The sequence below is a fragment of the Equus przewalskii genome, chromosome 17 (assembly GCF_037783145.1).
Source record: "Equus przewalskii isolate Varuska chromosome 17, EquPr2, whole genome shotgun sequence".
Lineage (NCBI taxonomy): Eukaryota > Metazoa > Chordata > Mammalia > Perissodactyla > Equidae > Equus > Equus przewalskii.
In genome coordinates, this window is record NC_091847.1 from 38292361 (window position 1) to 38305162 (window position 12802).

Here is a 12802-nt window from a genome sequence, read left to right on the forward strand (position 1 = left end):
GGGTTATGTGAGAACTCTCTGTACTTTCTGCTCAATTTTGCTGTGAACCTAAAAATGCTCTAAAACGTAGTCTATTTAATAATAGAAAAATAGTAGTGGCCTATAAGGTGAAAAGAATGGCAGAGGCATTTTATATATAGGGAAATGTTGGTAATATTTGAACAACTTGGCCAAAGTTAAAGAATAACTGAGCAGCTCCACCAAAAAAAGTCTACCTTCAAGGCAACGCAAGAACTAAGAACTATTAGGCTGGGTCCTAACTTTCTTAGATTGGATTCATATAAACCAATAAAATGATTATTGTGGCTAAGAATTTACCGTGTAGATTTGATCTCTGCCAAAGAACATTAAAAGAGGTGATTTGTTGAAATGGCTCTACTGCCGTCGCTGGCAACGCTGCTCTGAGAGCTCCTGGGGAAGAGCAGACTAGGCTACCTTAGAGCTGGCTCCCGGTCATAGCTTCCTGAAGTCCTTCAAGCAGTGTGCTCTTGTTCAGAGCTTCGCTCCCTCCTTCACCCGGAGACTTGGGGAATGGGAGAGGGGCCCCTGGAGTCTCCTGGAATAATGAGAAGTTCTCCAGTAGCTCTGGATCTGGCAACGTGATGCTCACAAGCGGATCAGGGCTGCAGAAGGGGAGAAGAAAGAAAACCAGCTAAGCAGAAGAAAATTCTGCAGTTGTGAATGTGCTGGCTAAAGGAAGTGTACACTTGACAAGCCTTTCAATTGGGACCACAAAACTAAGGCCGATTTATAAGTGAGGCAAGTATTTCACTATTGAAAAATAGTGAAATGTAGTATGTTGAGGTCACAGATCCATACTGTTCTTTAAATATTTTTCTAAGTGATACAAAACAGAGTAAGATCTGCAGTTGGTAAATTTTAAAATCAAGTGCCTTGAAAACCCATATACCATGTACTCTAGTCCATATAAAAACACACACACAAACAAACAAAACAATGGCTTTGCATATATTAATTATTACATGTACCTGGTTAAAAAAAAAAGTTCAAGCACTACATAAGCATAGAACGAAAGTCTCTCTCCAGACCCCCACTGCTTCTAGAGACACCCCATGTACAAGAGCAACCAATTTCTTGTGTATCCACCCAGAAATAATCTGGTTTTGGTCCATTTTCAACCACAATTCTCAGTGGCAGATAGATCTAGTTCAAAGGCTCATGAAACAATGGTGGGGAAGGAGTACGCAGCAGAAGGGAAGGGGGCTTTAGATAACTGACACGAAAAACAAAAGCCACCCAAGTTCCTTTTTCCTTAAAAACATCAACATTTGCCAAAGGAAGAGGAAATTTTTATTAGAACCGAACTTTCCCATTCAAATAGTTCAGTAACACAAAACATTGAAAAATTTACTCTTTTGGAAAACAGCCCCTTTTTTTTAACCTCAAGGAACATTTTGCCAAGAAAACGTTCACGTAAATAAATCTAAGCAGAAAACAAACCCAAAATACAGCATTCCTAATTATTTGGAAGGAAAATCACATCAACCTTGAAATTCAAGGGAAATGCCTTATAAATAATATCAAACCTTTCCTCGCTTGGTTTAAATTGAGGCTCACAATCAATTTGAAAAGAAAATCTAGACATGCAAAAGGCACGCTGAAAAACAAGACACACAAAAATAACCCCCTCCCTCAGAAAGGTCAACCAGAAATTTGACATTTTCAGCAATCATTCAGCAAAGTTAAAGAGTAAAAAATCCATTTCTAGAGTGGATATCCTTAAAAACAAACTCATCAGCTAAGCAGCATCCACAAACCTTGAGTTTCAGGACAAACTGTTGAAATCCTGCTATTTTCCGAGATCCTGGGGCCAGGGAACTTTGGCGGATTCACACTGAAGCGGCTTTCCCCTCTGCCAAAGACTAACTCGTTTCAGGAGGGGCCAGCGCTAGGCTGCCCTGCTAGGGCCAACCATGTCTTTAACTTAGACGTACTTTTTGGAGCGAAGCTTAAGACAAGGAAGAAAATAAGGAAACATTGGTGCATACTTTTCTGAATCTTTTTAAAAATCAGAGAGTGACATTTTTTTTTGTTTTTTAAATTACAAAGGTGCTCCTATTTCCCTTCCAACTTCCCAGCCCTATCACCATCATGGCATGGAATTCCTTCAAGACCACGCTCAGGTTCCCTTGCCTCTGTTGGGCCTCTCTAATGAGTCTTATATTTTCCATATCTTTCCATTCTAATTCCTCTGATATTTATATTCTGTATGACTCAATCTGGCACTTAATCCTCTGCCTTGAACTAGGTTTGACTCAAAACCCATTTAAGTCTAGGCAGGGATCACCTATTATTCTTCTGCTATATCCTTTCTTCACAGTACCTAGCACACAGGTGGTATTCAAGAGTTACTGGACAAACATGTCCAGTAATTACACTACAATTATTATATTATGTTATATAATATACATATATTATGTATTATATATTTAATACATCATATTTCTAATATTACATATTAATAGCTACTGATCAAGTCTTCAAATTAAACATAATTTAATATTTGCTTTAAAATTCATCACGTTCTCAAACAACCCATGGATTGAAGTCAAAACCAATGTACTACGAGGAAGAACAGGCTAGTAAAATGGGAGCTAAAGTGGAGAGCAAATTCTGGATACTTAATTCTTCAAATGTTCTACTCAGGATTCATTTCCCCACAAATACCCTTCATGCCAATAAGCAAGCTTGGCAGATTCTGAAAGGTAGTGGAAAGTAGTTGTGTTCAAAACCTCGAGTGATTAAAACAATAAAAGCAAAAGAAAAAAAAAGAGACATATGCACCAATTAAAATCAGAGCTATGAAATAAATATCTATATAGCAAACTCCAGCAATTCATCACAAAACTTTCGCTGAGCTGAGTTTTTTTCCAAAACCTTAGCCAACTCATTTGCTTGGCTATGGAGGTTTAATTACTGGCAGCTAATCGTGCCACGTGAAAATCTGACCCATAAAGGTTAGAGGCACATTCCTGTGAAGTGGTGGAGGGTGAGTGTGAGGAAGGGGAAAAAGAGAAATCCAACAAAATGTTCTAACTCCAATTGCAGACTTAACAGAGAAGTACATTTTTCTTTAATCCAATTGAAAAGAACATGCATAATTTCTTCAAAGTCATTGTAATATGATGGGGCCTGAATAACAGGCAAGCGTAAAAGATACTTAAAATCAAACCAGTTCTTGGCAATCAACAAAGCAGCTAAGCAACAAGAAAAAAAAAAAATCAGGGCAACTTTTCTATTATAACTATCTCCTTGGCTTCTAGAAATTACAGCTTCCAAATACTGCAAATCCTTGCCCTTTCAAGACATCATCCTTTGTATGTGACGAATGCTAGACTTATCGTGGTGAACATTTTGCAATGTACACAAATATCAAATCATTGTGTTGTATACCTAAAACTAATATAATGTAATATGTTAATTACACCTCAATTTTAAAAAAAGACATCATCCCATACTTTCCCTGTCTATCCACCCAGGCCCATAAAACAAATAAACCATGGTGTATCTTGCTATAGAATGATTGTTAACTGAAATTATGTTAAGCAGCAGCATATGGCAGCAAGAACATGGACTTAGAAAAGAGCTAAACCCAGTTTTCCAATCTACTAAATGTGATCTTACACAAATCATTTAACCTGTGAGTTTCTGTTCCCTTTTCCATGAAATGGTATAAACTTCTTACCTTTGAGAGTTACCAATAAACGCCAGCTATCATTATGTGACCCTTAGTTCCAGCACTGTGCTAACCACATCCTTACACTATCTGATTTAATCCTAACAACACAAAAATTGAGAGAAAGGTATTCTTATCCCATTTGAAGGATAAGAAAATAATATTGGAGAGGTTAAGTAAAATTGTCCAAGGTCACACTTTTTTAATGTGGCAAATCAATTCAAATTTTGCTGACTCCAAAATCTATGTTCTTAATTGTCAGTACGTTAAATTGCACCTTGATGGTTTGTAAGAACTGAAGTGAATGCTCATAGTAAATATTCTTAGTTCCCTTCCTTGCTTTCCATCCCTTAGAATAACAGAAGTGCTAAAGCAGCATGGTAGAAAAGCATAAAGCACACCAATCCCCAACAATAGCACAAATCATCTGCACGGTACTCCAAAGGTCCTCTTGTCCTGGTTCTAAAATCATATTGCTACACCCAAACATATAAATGTCGAGTATCCTTGAAGAATAATCCCAGATGCTTCAATATGTGGGAAACACAGGTATGATCTATTAGTTAATTCTGGAGAAAGGGGCTTTCAGCCAGTTCCCAGGATTCCCAATCTCCCAGTGGAACAAAAATAGGTCACATGCTCTAGACAACTGATAAACTCAGGGGACGCCATGGAGCAGAAAGAACAGGAAGAGCTACATAAAGTTGAGAATTGAAAAGATAAATGCTGATCGAATCAGGAACACAGAGATACAGCAAATCCTCTTCTCCGAGTGTTTCCAAATTCTCATCAGATATTAATCTTTGGGATTTGGGAATGAGAAATAAAAATTACCAGGAATTTCTCCAGAATTCTCCAAATTATAGATACTCTTCAAGTACTTCCAAACATTCTTTACTCATTATTTTGGATATCTAAAAAAAAATCTGGTAAGTAAGTAAGAAATAAACTTAACAGTATTTACAAAGAATTATAGCCTATAACAAATATTCAACTGCTGGAAAATGCCAGTGAACATTATTGGGTTGTATTCCAATCGTGGGCTAAATCCAGCCCACAGTCTGTTTTGGTAAATAAAAGTTTTACTGGAACACAGCCCCACTTGTTCATTTTACGTATAGTCTATGGCTGCTTTCACACTAAAACAGCAGAGCTGATAGTTGTGACAGAATCCATATGGCTTGCAAAGCCTAAAATATTTACTATCTGGCCCTTTAGAGAAAAAGTTTGTTGACCTCTACAATAACCTGCATTTGGATTTAAGACGAAGGTTAACAACGCTACACAGAATCACATGCTGAAACTGCCATTTTAAAGACTTATTTTGCTTCAGAAACGTATTTCTTGGAATACCACTCACAGGCGTTGTATACAATATGCCATGCATATAAACTTATACTTATTTTATTTGCGAGGATGACTCACCAGTAGCAGCAGACAGGGCCACAAACGCATTTATAGCATAGCAACAGCTACAAGCAATCGTGACCCGGTCTCTCCTCTGTGCCCCTATCCTGTCCTGGCTCTGGGAAATGTCAATTTTATCCTTCAACTCTGCAGGTTAGCTTTCAACTTGACATCAGTGGATTCCTTCAGTCTATTAATGTCTCTATGTTGACTGTCTCATTCTCACAGGAGAATTCCAACACCTTTTCCCATTTACCTGATCTCGTAACTGCTTTTTTTCAGGATTTAGAAAAACACAAATTTCCCAAGAAATCTTGGGAAGAAATTCTGCCATGGAAACACTATTCTCTCCACATATATATTTAGATACTGAGTAGGGATCAAACTCATTAGACTTTTAAAGGCTGGAAGAAAAGAGTTGGGGAGAAGAGGCAGGCAAGTCTCCAGAATGTTTTATGGAAAAGATTGAGGTCTGTCTCAAAGCCCAGAGAGAAGACCAGCCAAAGTGGAGACAGGATGAAGATTAGATTTCTTAATGCTTTGGCCCCAGGGATGGATTTAAAGCCCAAATATCAGAGCACCTTTCTCCTCTAGAATTTAAATTATAATTTGGCTGAGATGAGAGGCATCCGCTGTGGAGTGGCCAGAAGTGAATGTAATTAAGTATCAGAATATATTTCTGAAGATAACCTGCTTAAAATTTATAACCTCAAACACCCTCATCTGAAGCAGTTTGGTGGCCCACCAAAATCCCATTTATCTGTCCGCCAAAGACTCATTTATTTGTGCCAAAAATGTAAGGCTAAAGAATGAAGTATAAAACTCAGGGAACAAAGGCAGTGGGATATAGCAGCATCAAAGGGTTAGGCTTGAACCAAGGACTCTTGGGTTGAATCCCTGTCCTGCCAATCACTAGACATGTAATCTTGGGACAAGTGTCTGAGTTGCCATCTCCCACTGGCAAAACAGGCATCAGGACTTTGCACAGAGCTTCCGCGTGGGGAGTACATGGCATGTGAAGGGTGCTAATAAATGGCAGCTATTATTATAAATTCAATATTTAAGGAGCAGGTGTAAGAAGAGGAAAGTGAGAAATACTGAGAATCACAAGGGTTGAATTATTAGGTTGAATCATAAGAAATTGCCAAAATTTGACCATTTTGACTCATAAAAATAGCCATTTTAAAATAAATATTATAAAGGGCTCTGCAGAGAAGCCTGAAAGGAGAGAACGTGAAAGACTAATACCTCATACTCATTCCCCCACTGGTGGCAGCTTAGAAGAAATGCAGACACCAGATGGGAAGGCTACAGACTAAAACATAATACACCTTAGTCAACTCCTCACCAGATAGGAGGTGTGACTTCAGGGAAGAGAAGATTCCAAGAAAGACAGGCAGATAGAAAGACAAAGAAATATACATGCCTCTCTCCTAGGTAGCCACATAATTCACTCATTTTCTCTCTTCCTTCTTCATTCCTGTCCTCTCCTTTTCTTTCTTTCTTTCTTTCCCCACGCAAGGCCAATGGTGTCCTTTGTTAACCAGATTGGGAAGGAAACAGCATTTCTGGTCAGCTGATGTTACTGATTACATAGTAAGCCTTTCAGTACGCCTTGCAGAACAGCTGGTAGCTTGATAAAGAAATCCAGTGGATCCGTCACATTTTCCCCCTTATTTTTCTATCTTCCTTTCATACCATAGGTGTTAATTTTTTTCAAATCCTGGTAGTCCTCACCCAGTTAATGGGTCTGTAGTTGATTCATGGAGTCATGTCAATTTCTGGATGAGATCTGAGTTTCAAGACACCCCACTAGCCCAAATCTAAGTAGCTCTATTCCAGCATATCTAAATCTCAAAAAGGTTCTGAGTGAGGAATTAGAGTACCTGGTGTAGAAAGGGAGGAAGAACAGGCAAAGGTATGAAAGCAGCAATATGTCATTTCTTCCATCCTTCCAACCCACTCCTCTGAAACAGAATCAGACTTCACTGGTAATGATATGGCCTTTCTTAGTCTGTTGGGTCCAGCTTTCATGTATGTAAATCCCATTCCTGCAGCACTTGAGCACTCTCCATTACCATGAGGCATCCGGGTTTTATCTGCTGTCTCTCAGTAATGTGGTAATCCTGGATAATTACCCTCGCACATAATACTATGGAGCCTTTCATCAGCTGATGATCTCAAAGGACTTTTACAAGAGTTCACAGGGATGCCACCCACCTGGGCCAGAACCAGATGTTCTGGTTTTCTAATGGGGTGTCTGGCATTTTGTTTCTCCTAAACTTTACTCTGGGGTTCCTGTGTCTATAAAACCCTCATTAGACAGATACTAGGAAAACTTCAATGGGGAGCCTCTAGAAAGTAGGAACTCTCTGTATCCAGCGTCCTGGTGTATCTTCCAATGCCTGGTCTAGTCTAGCATGATGAGAGATTTATTTAAATATTTGTGGAATGAATGAAGCTTAAAACTACAGAAAAATCAAAAGCATTAATAATTTCAAGCTCATAAACTTGGTAAAGAAAACTTCTCTATCACTAAATGGCTAAATTTCTACCCCAGACTTAAATTCAAAGCAGTGCAAAAAGTACTAAATACTTGTATTTGAGTGGAATAGGTTAACACAAGAACCATAAAGAAATATATAAAGAATTATAGAAAATGTACTATTTCATAAAAGCGGTCTTCCCCTTAGTATGGCAATAAGTTTTCTTAGCACACTTATTAACTAAACAACTACACCACGGTAAGGTTAAGTTTTTCAAAACTGTATCTTCAGAGATTTCCAGAAACACTGAAAGGGGCTACTACAAAAGAGGGGTGCCAAAATAAATGGACAGAGAACTAAAGCTTTTACAAACCATTCTTGCAATATCCTCTTGCAAATATTTGTCAGTTACCAAGCTAAAATTCTCACCAGATCACTCTCCCTAATTAAGTTCTAAGGAGAATAAAGTGAATAAAAGTCAATCGACATTCTTTTTTCTAAGTGTTTGGTTTAATGTATTATTTGCCCACAGGCATATAGGCATTTCCAAGGCTAGATCAGAAACTGCTTGCCACCTGTGCAGAGAGAACAAGTAACCAAGCAAAAAAGACCCACTAAAGTTAAAAAAAAAAAAATTAAAAATGAACAACATGTTGTATGGCTTTGTTTTCTTGTTGTTGTTATTATGTGTGTGTGTGTTACATATCCATAATTATGTCAGACAACCTATGCATTTTATAAGAAGTAGTTGCCAGTCCTGTAATGTGTTATCTGAAAAACTAACCTGCAAACTTCTTGAAGAGAAAAACAGGCTCTTATTTATCTTTTAGTTTTATAATAATTGGGGTAACATCGTTTCCGGATTAGTCAACAAATATTTGCTGACTAGTGAACAGTGAGATTAATTTAAAGTAAGATTAAAGGCAAGTATCCAGGGGACTCTGGGTCTACCACTGACTGAGCAGCCTTGAGCATCTGAGCCCTTCAAACCATATCATCTGGATGGGATTACTGCAGGGAGTCATCAAGGCGCAGTGGAGAAAACACTGAACTAATGAGCTAGAGGCACCCCTGCACGATAGCTGTGTGACACCGGGAAGTCATTTACCCTCTCTGGCATCCATTTCTCCTGACTATAAATTGAGAGTGGTGGCCCAAGTTGCTAAGCTTCCCTCCAGCTCAAAGATTCTCCGTTTAGGTATTTCGTTTACAATTGCTAGCATGATTCCTCAAGAATTAGGCTAACGGGAAAGGCTACCTCTCTAATTAAAGATGGTTTTCCAACTACTCCTGTACTGAGATGGCACCCAACCCACTCACTCAAAAAAAAGTAAAAATAACATGTTTCATTTGATTTAGCAATGTACTGCTTAACTCACAGAGGTTTGCTTTTAATCTAATTTGGTACCAATAATTTGTTTGCCAACTGAAAGATAATTGAGTAAGAAAATGAACAAAAAAGAATTAGAATAACAGTGGGGAGTCTATCAAGACCAGTCTATGAGAATATGCCCAGTTTCCAAAACACGGACTCTAGATTCACAAAACTAAAGTCAGCACATCCACCTCACCCACCAACTCAAACCTGCTAATCTTTCTTTATGTTCTATTCATGCAATGGAGCCATCAATGAACCTTGAAGACCAAGTTGGAAACTGAGGAGTTCACCGGATAAACCCCACCCCTGTCTTTGTCTCCGCCCTTATTGTCTCCCACAAGCAGCACTCCAGCTGCCCCCTCTGCCATCTCCAGTAAATACCTGCCTACAGTGCAGTCAATGGCCACCGAGCTGCCTCTCCTCTGCTCAGCCGTCAGTGGCTCTCCTTAGCATGTGCAGATTCCTGATTTCCATGACCTGGCCTGAGACCTCTCCAACCTCATCCAGTCATCACCCCACAGGCACTCTGACTAACTGCACCTTACAGTTCCCTGAGGACACCACGATCTTGTTTACCTCTTGTCTTTGCACTTCTCCGCCTGAAATGTCTTTTTCCATGTGGCAAATTCCCATGCTTCAGGATCAGCCCAAGAATCACCTCCTGATGGAAGCCTTCCTTGAAGCCCCCTTGCCCGTACCCTGAGATACATGCACCCTCATCTATTGTTCTCAGACGTAATTATCATGGCACCTAAAAAGAGCATTTCAATTTTTTTTATTTCATTGCCTAGTAAGTCTGCGGATTCCTTGAAGTAGTATTTTTTCATCTCTATAGTCTTAAAAACAATTGGGCTTTAAGAAATATTGATAGGTGAATGAGTGAACCCTGATAATGGATTCAAAACATAAGAGGAACTCTCCAAGGAAAATACGAACAACAAAAATTGAGGGGCTGGCCCCGCGGCCAAGTGGTTATGTTCACGCGCTCTGCTTTGGCGGCCCAGGGTTTCACTGGTTTGGATCCTGGGCACGGACATGGCACCACTCATTGAGCCATGCTGAGGCGATGTCCCACATGCCACAACTAGAAGGACCCACAACTAAAAATATACAACTATGTCCCAGGGGGCTTTGGGGAGAAAAAGTAAAAACAAAATCTTTAAAAAAAAAAAAATTGAGAAATGCTAACGGCAAAAAAGGAGGTAGGGCTACCAGAATTCACTTTTAGTGTTGTCATGGCTTTTAATTCAAAGCAAAAACCTCCCCCAAATCCTAAATTATAGAGACTAAAAGAGAACTCAAGTGTTTATTTCATACAAAAAGACAACGTGTAAACCAAATGCATACACTAAACCACAGCTTCCAACTGATTTACATATAAAAACAAGGACGTACTCCCTACTCCAACACTTTAGAACATAATCTTTTTCTAAATTATATATATATATACAGAAAAGTAACTTGAGAGCAACATTCAAATACCATGCTAAAACTGTAATATTACTGGAAATTAAGATGTCAGTAAAATATAAGAATGGAGATGCTTCATCTTCTAAGAACAACGTTAATTTTTTTCCCAGAAAATTATTCCCGAGATGGTCACTTGGAGCCAGGCCACCATAAAATTCCCATGGCTAGGCTCTCACTCACTGGCCTCCTTCCAGATATCTTCAATGTGCTGGGGGCCAGAATGGGAAAAAGATGAGCTCTTCTTCTTACCATGAAAATGCTGTCTTCTTAATACTTCTCCCCCCCCCCCCGACACCCACTCATTTTCCCAGTCCCAACCTTTTCAGACCACATAGTGGGAAGAAAAGAACAAATACATAAACTGCTATATAATGTATTCAACTTAATTTAATGAGCATAAAAAAGGTAACAGCAAGGAGGCAATGGCCAAAGTTGAATGATAAGGAGAAGGAAGATCCAAGGAATAAACTGGCCTGTTATTTGCACTCGCTGGCTGGGATCACGTTGAGTTTACACATGAAATTGCTTAATGCATGAGTCATTTCAGATCATAACTGTATTGATTCATTTAATGTGTTCAAGCAAACCTGCAATGAAGATGACCTAGAAATCTCGAGATGCAGATAATTCTCCAATCAAAATAACGGGGTGACAGATATATTTTAGAAAAATCAAAAACATAAAGAAGTTTTTAGAAAAATGCTGAGAATTTACTGTTCTGGAGGATTCTGTGACCAGTGAAGAAACACTGGTGTCCCCTGGGAGGTTGGCCCATGAACTCAGCTTCTATCCTCACCGAGATCACATGATGACTGGCAGCCCGACCTTTGACTTCTACTTCAATGATCTTAGACTGATCTTTAAAATCAGTCTTACACGCTAATGGTTTCTTTTGGGAGTGATGAAAATGTTCTAACAGATAGTGGTGACAGTTGTACAACTACGTGGGTTTACTAAAAGCCACGGAATTGTATACCATAAAAGGGTGAATGCTTCAGTATATGAACTAACTTAATAAAACTGTTATTTTAAAAATCAGTCTGAAAGCTCTCACACCTTGTTCTATACAACTTAGACCTTGAATGTATGCTGTGCCTGTTTAACTACATGGACATACTGTCTCCCAATTCATTTTTGTGGAAAGAACCGAAGCTTTGGAATCACAGAGCTTGGGAACTGAACCTAGGTCTTCCCAGGCTCGGGGATCTTGAGCAAGTTACTCTCTGAGCCCCAAGCCCCAGCTCTAAAACAGGCAGACGCCACCTACCTATCAGATGAGAAGACTGAGAATCTGCAAATCACCACCACGCTCAGACTGGGGGTAAACGGCAGAAAATTAAAATGGAACAGACTCTACAAAAGGACGTATCAGGTGCTGGGAGAAAAATAAAAGGGAAGATGTAAAAGCAGGAAGGACGTGGCAAGTGGAGATTCAGGACCAAAGCCAGCCAGAATCAGGGTACACTCCTCTGGAATCCCCTTTTTGGTTTCAACGATGCTTTGGAATGGGGATGATACGGAGTCAGAGTGTGAGAATGGGCCTGCTCCCAGAAGCAAGTGCTGTTATCAAGACTACATAATCTACGATACCTAAATCTCTAGATTCCACACTTAAGTAATTTTATATGAGTAACCACAAAGCAGAGACATTTTCTATACTTTTAATCTCCTCAAGTGTCATTAAGCATTCTGCCCACTAATGGAATTATAACCTCTTGATTTGGGTTGCTATTAATTAGAACACGTAGTTTTGCACCAGGATTCATTTTTTTTATAGATTATTTCTATATAATAAAACATGCCTGAAGTTGACTGTGTTAACAGGCTTTTCATCTCAAGCCTCAAGATTCCACACCTGTGATTAATTTACATCAGCACAAGTTGAAACATCAGCTTTTCGATCATTTGTGATATTGCAACTCTTAAGAAGCAATTAGAACAAACAATCTATATTTACCATCAATAACCCAAATTTCCCAACAGGGTCAGAATTTCTAATGTGAAATTAATTCTCCACACAGTGGTTTTAATAACAGTATTCTCATTCAAAATGTGCTCTGTTTGTCCAAGCAACAATTAGAGGGAAAAAAAGTTAACCTTTAAAAAATACATATAGGGGCCGTCCTGTTTGCATAGTGGTTAAGATCAAACACTCTGCTTCGGCAGCCCAGGGTTCGCGGGTTCAGATCATGGGCACAGGTCACACACTGCTCATCAAGCCATGCTGTGGTGGTATCCCACATATAAAAAAGAGGAAGATTAGCAACAGATGTTAGCTCAGAGCCAATCTTCCTCACCAAAAAAAATAATAAAATAATAATATGTATATATAATACGTATGTATGTACACATATATATACATAC

General features: G+C 38.9%; 1 protein-coding gene across 9 annotated transcripts in view; it reads right to left on the bottom strand.

Annotated features, from left to right (window-relative positions):
• ACVR1 (activin A receptor type 1) overlaps positions 1–12802 on the bottom strand; it is a 122615-nt gene that overhangs the window by 72053 nt on the left and 37760 nt on the right. For 2 of the 9 annotated variants that reach the window (XM_070579827.1, XM_070579825.1), the window contains exon 2: positions 436–623. The exons of 2 other annotated variants lie outside the window; for them this stretch is intronic. The gene's annotated coding sequence lies outside the window, so the exon portion shown is untranslated. Of the gene's footprint in view, positions 1–318; positions 624–1778; positions 1970–5122; positions 5214–12802 lie in introns of those variants that run through there. 5 more of the 9 variants (XM_070579830.1, XM_070579826.1, XM_070579829.1 and 2 more) reach the window with 4 other exon arrangements.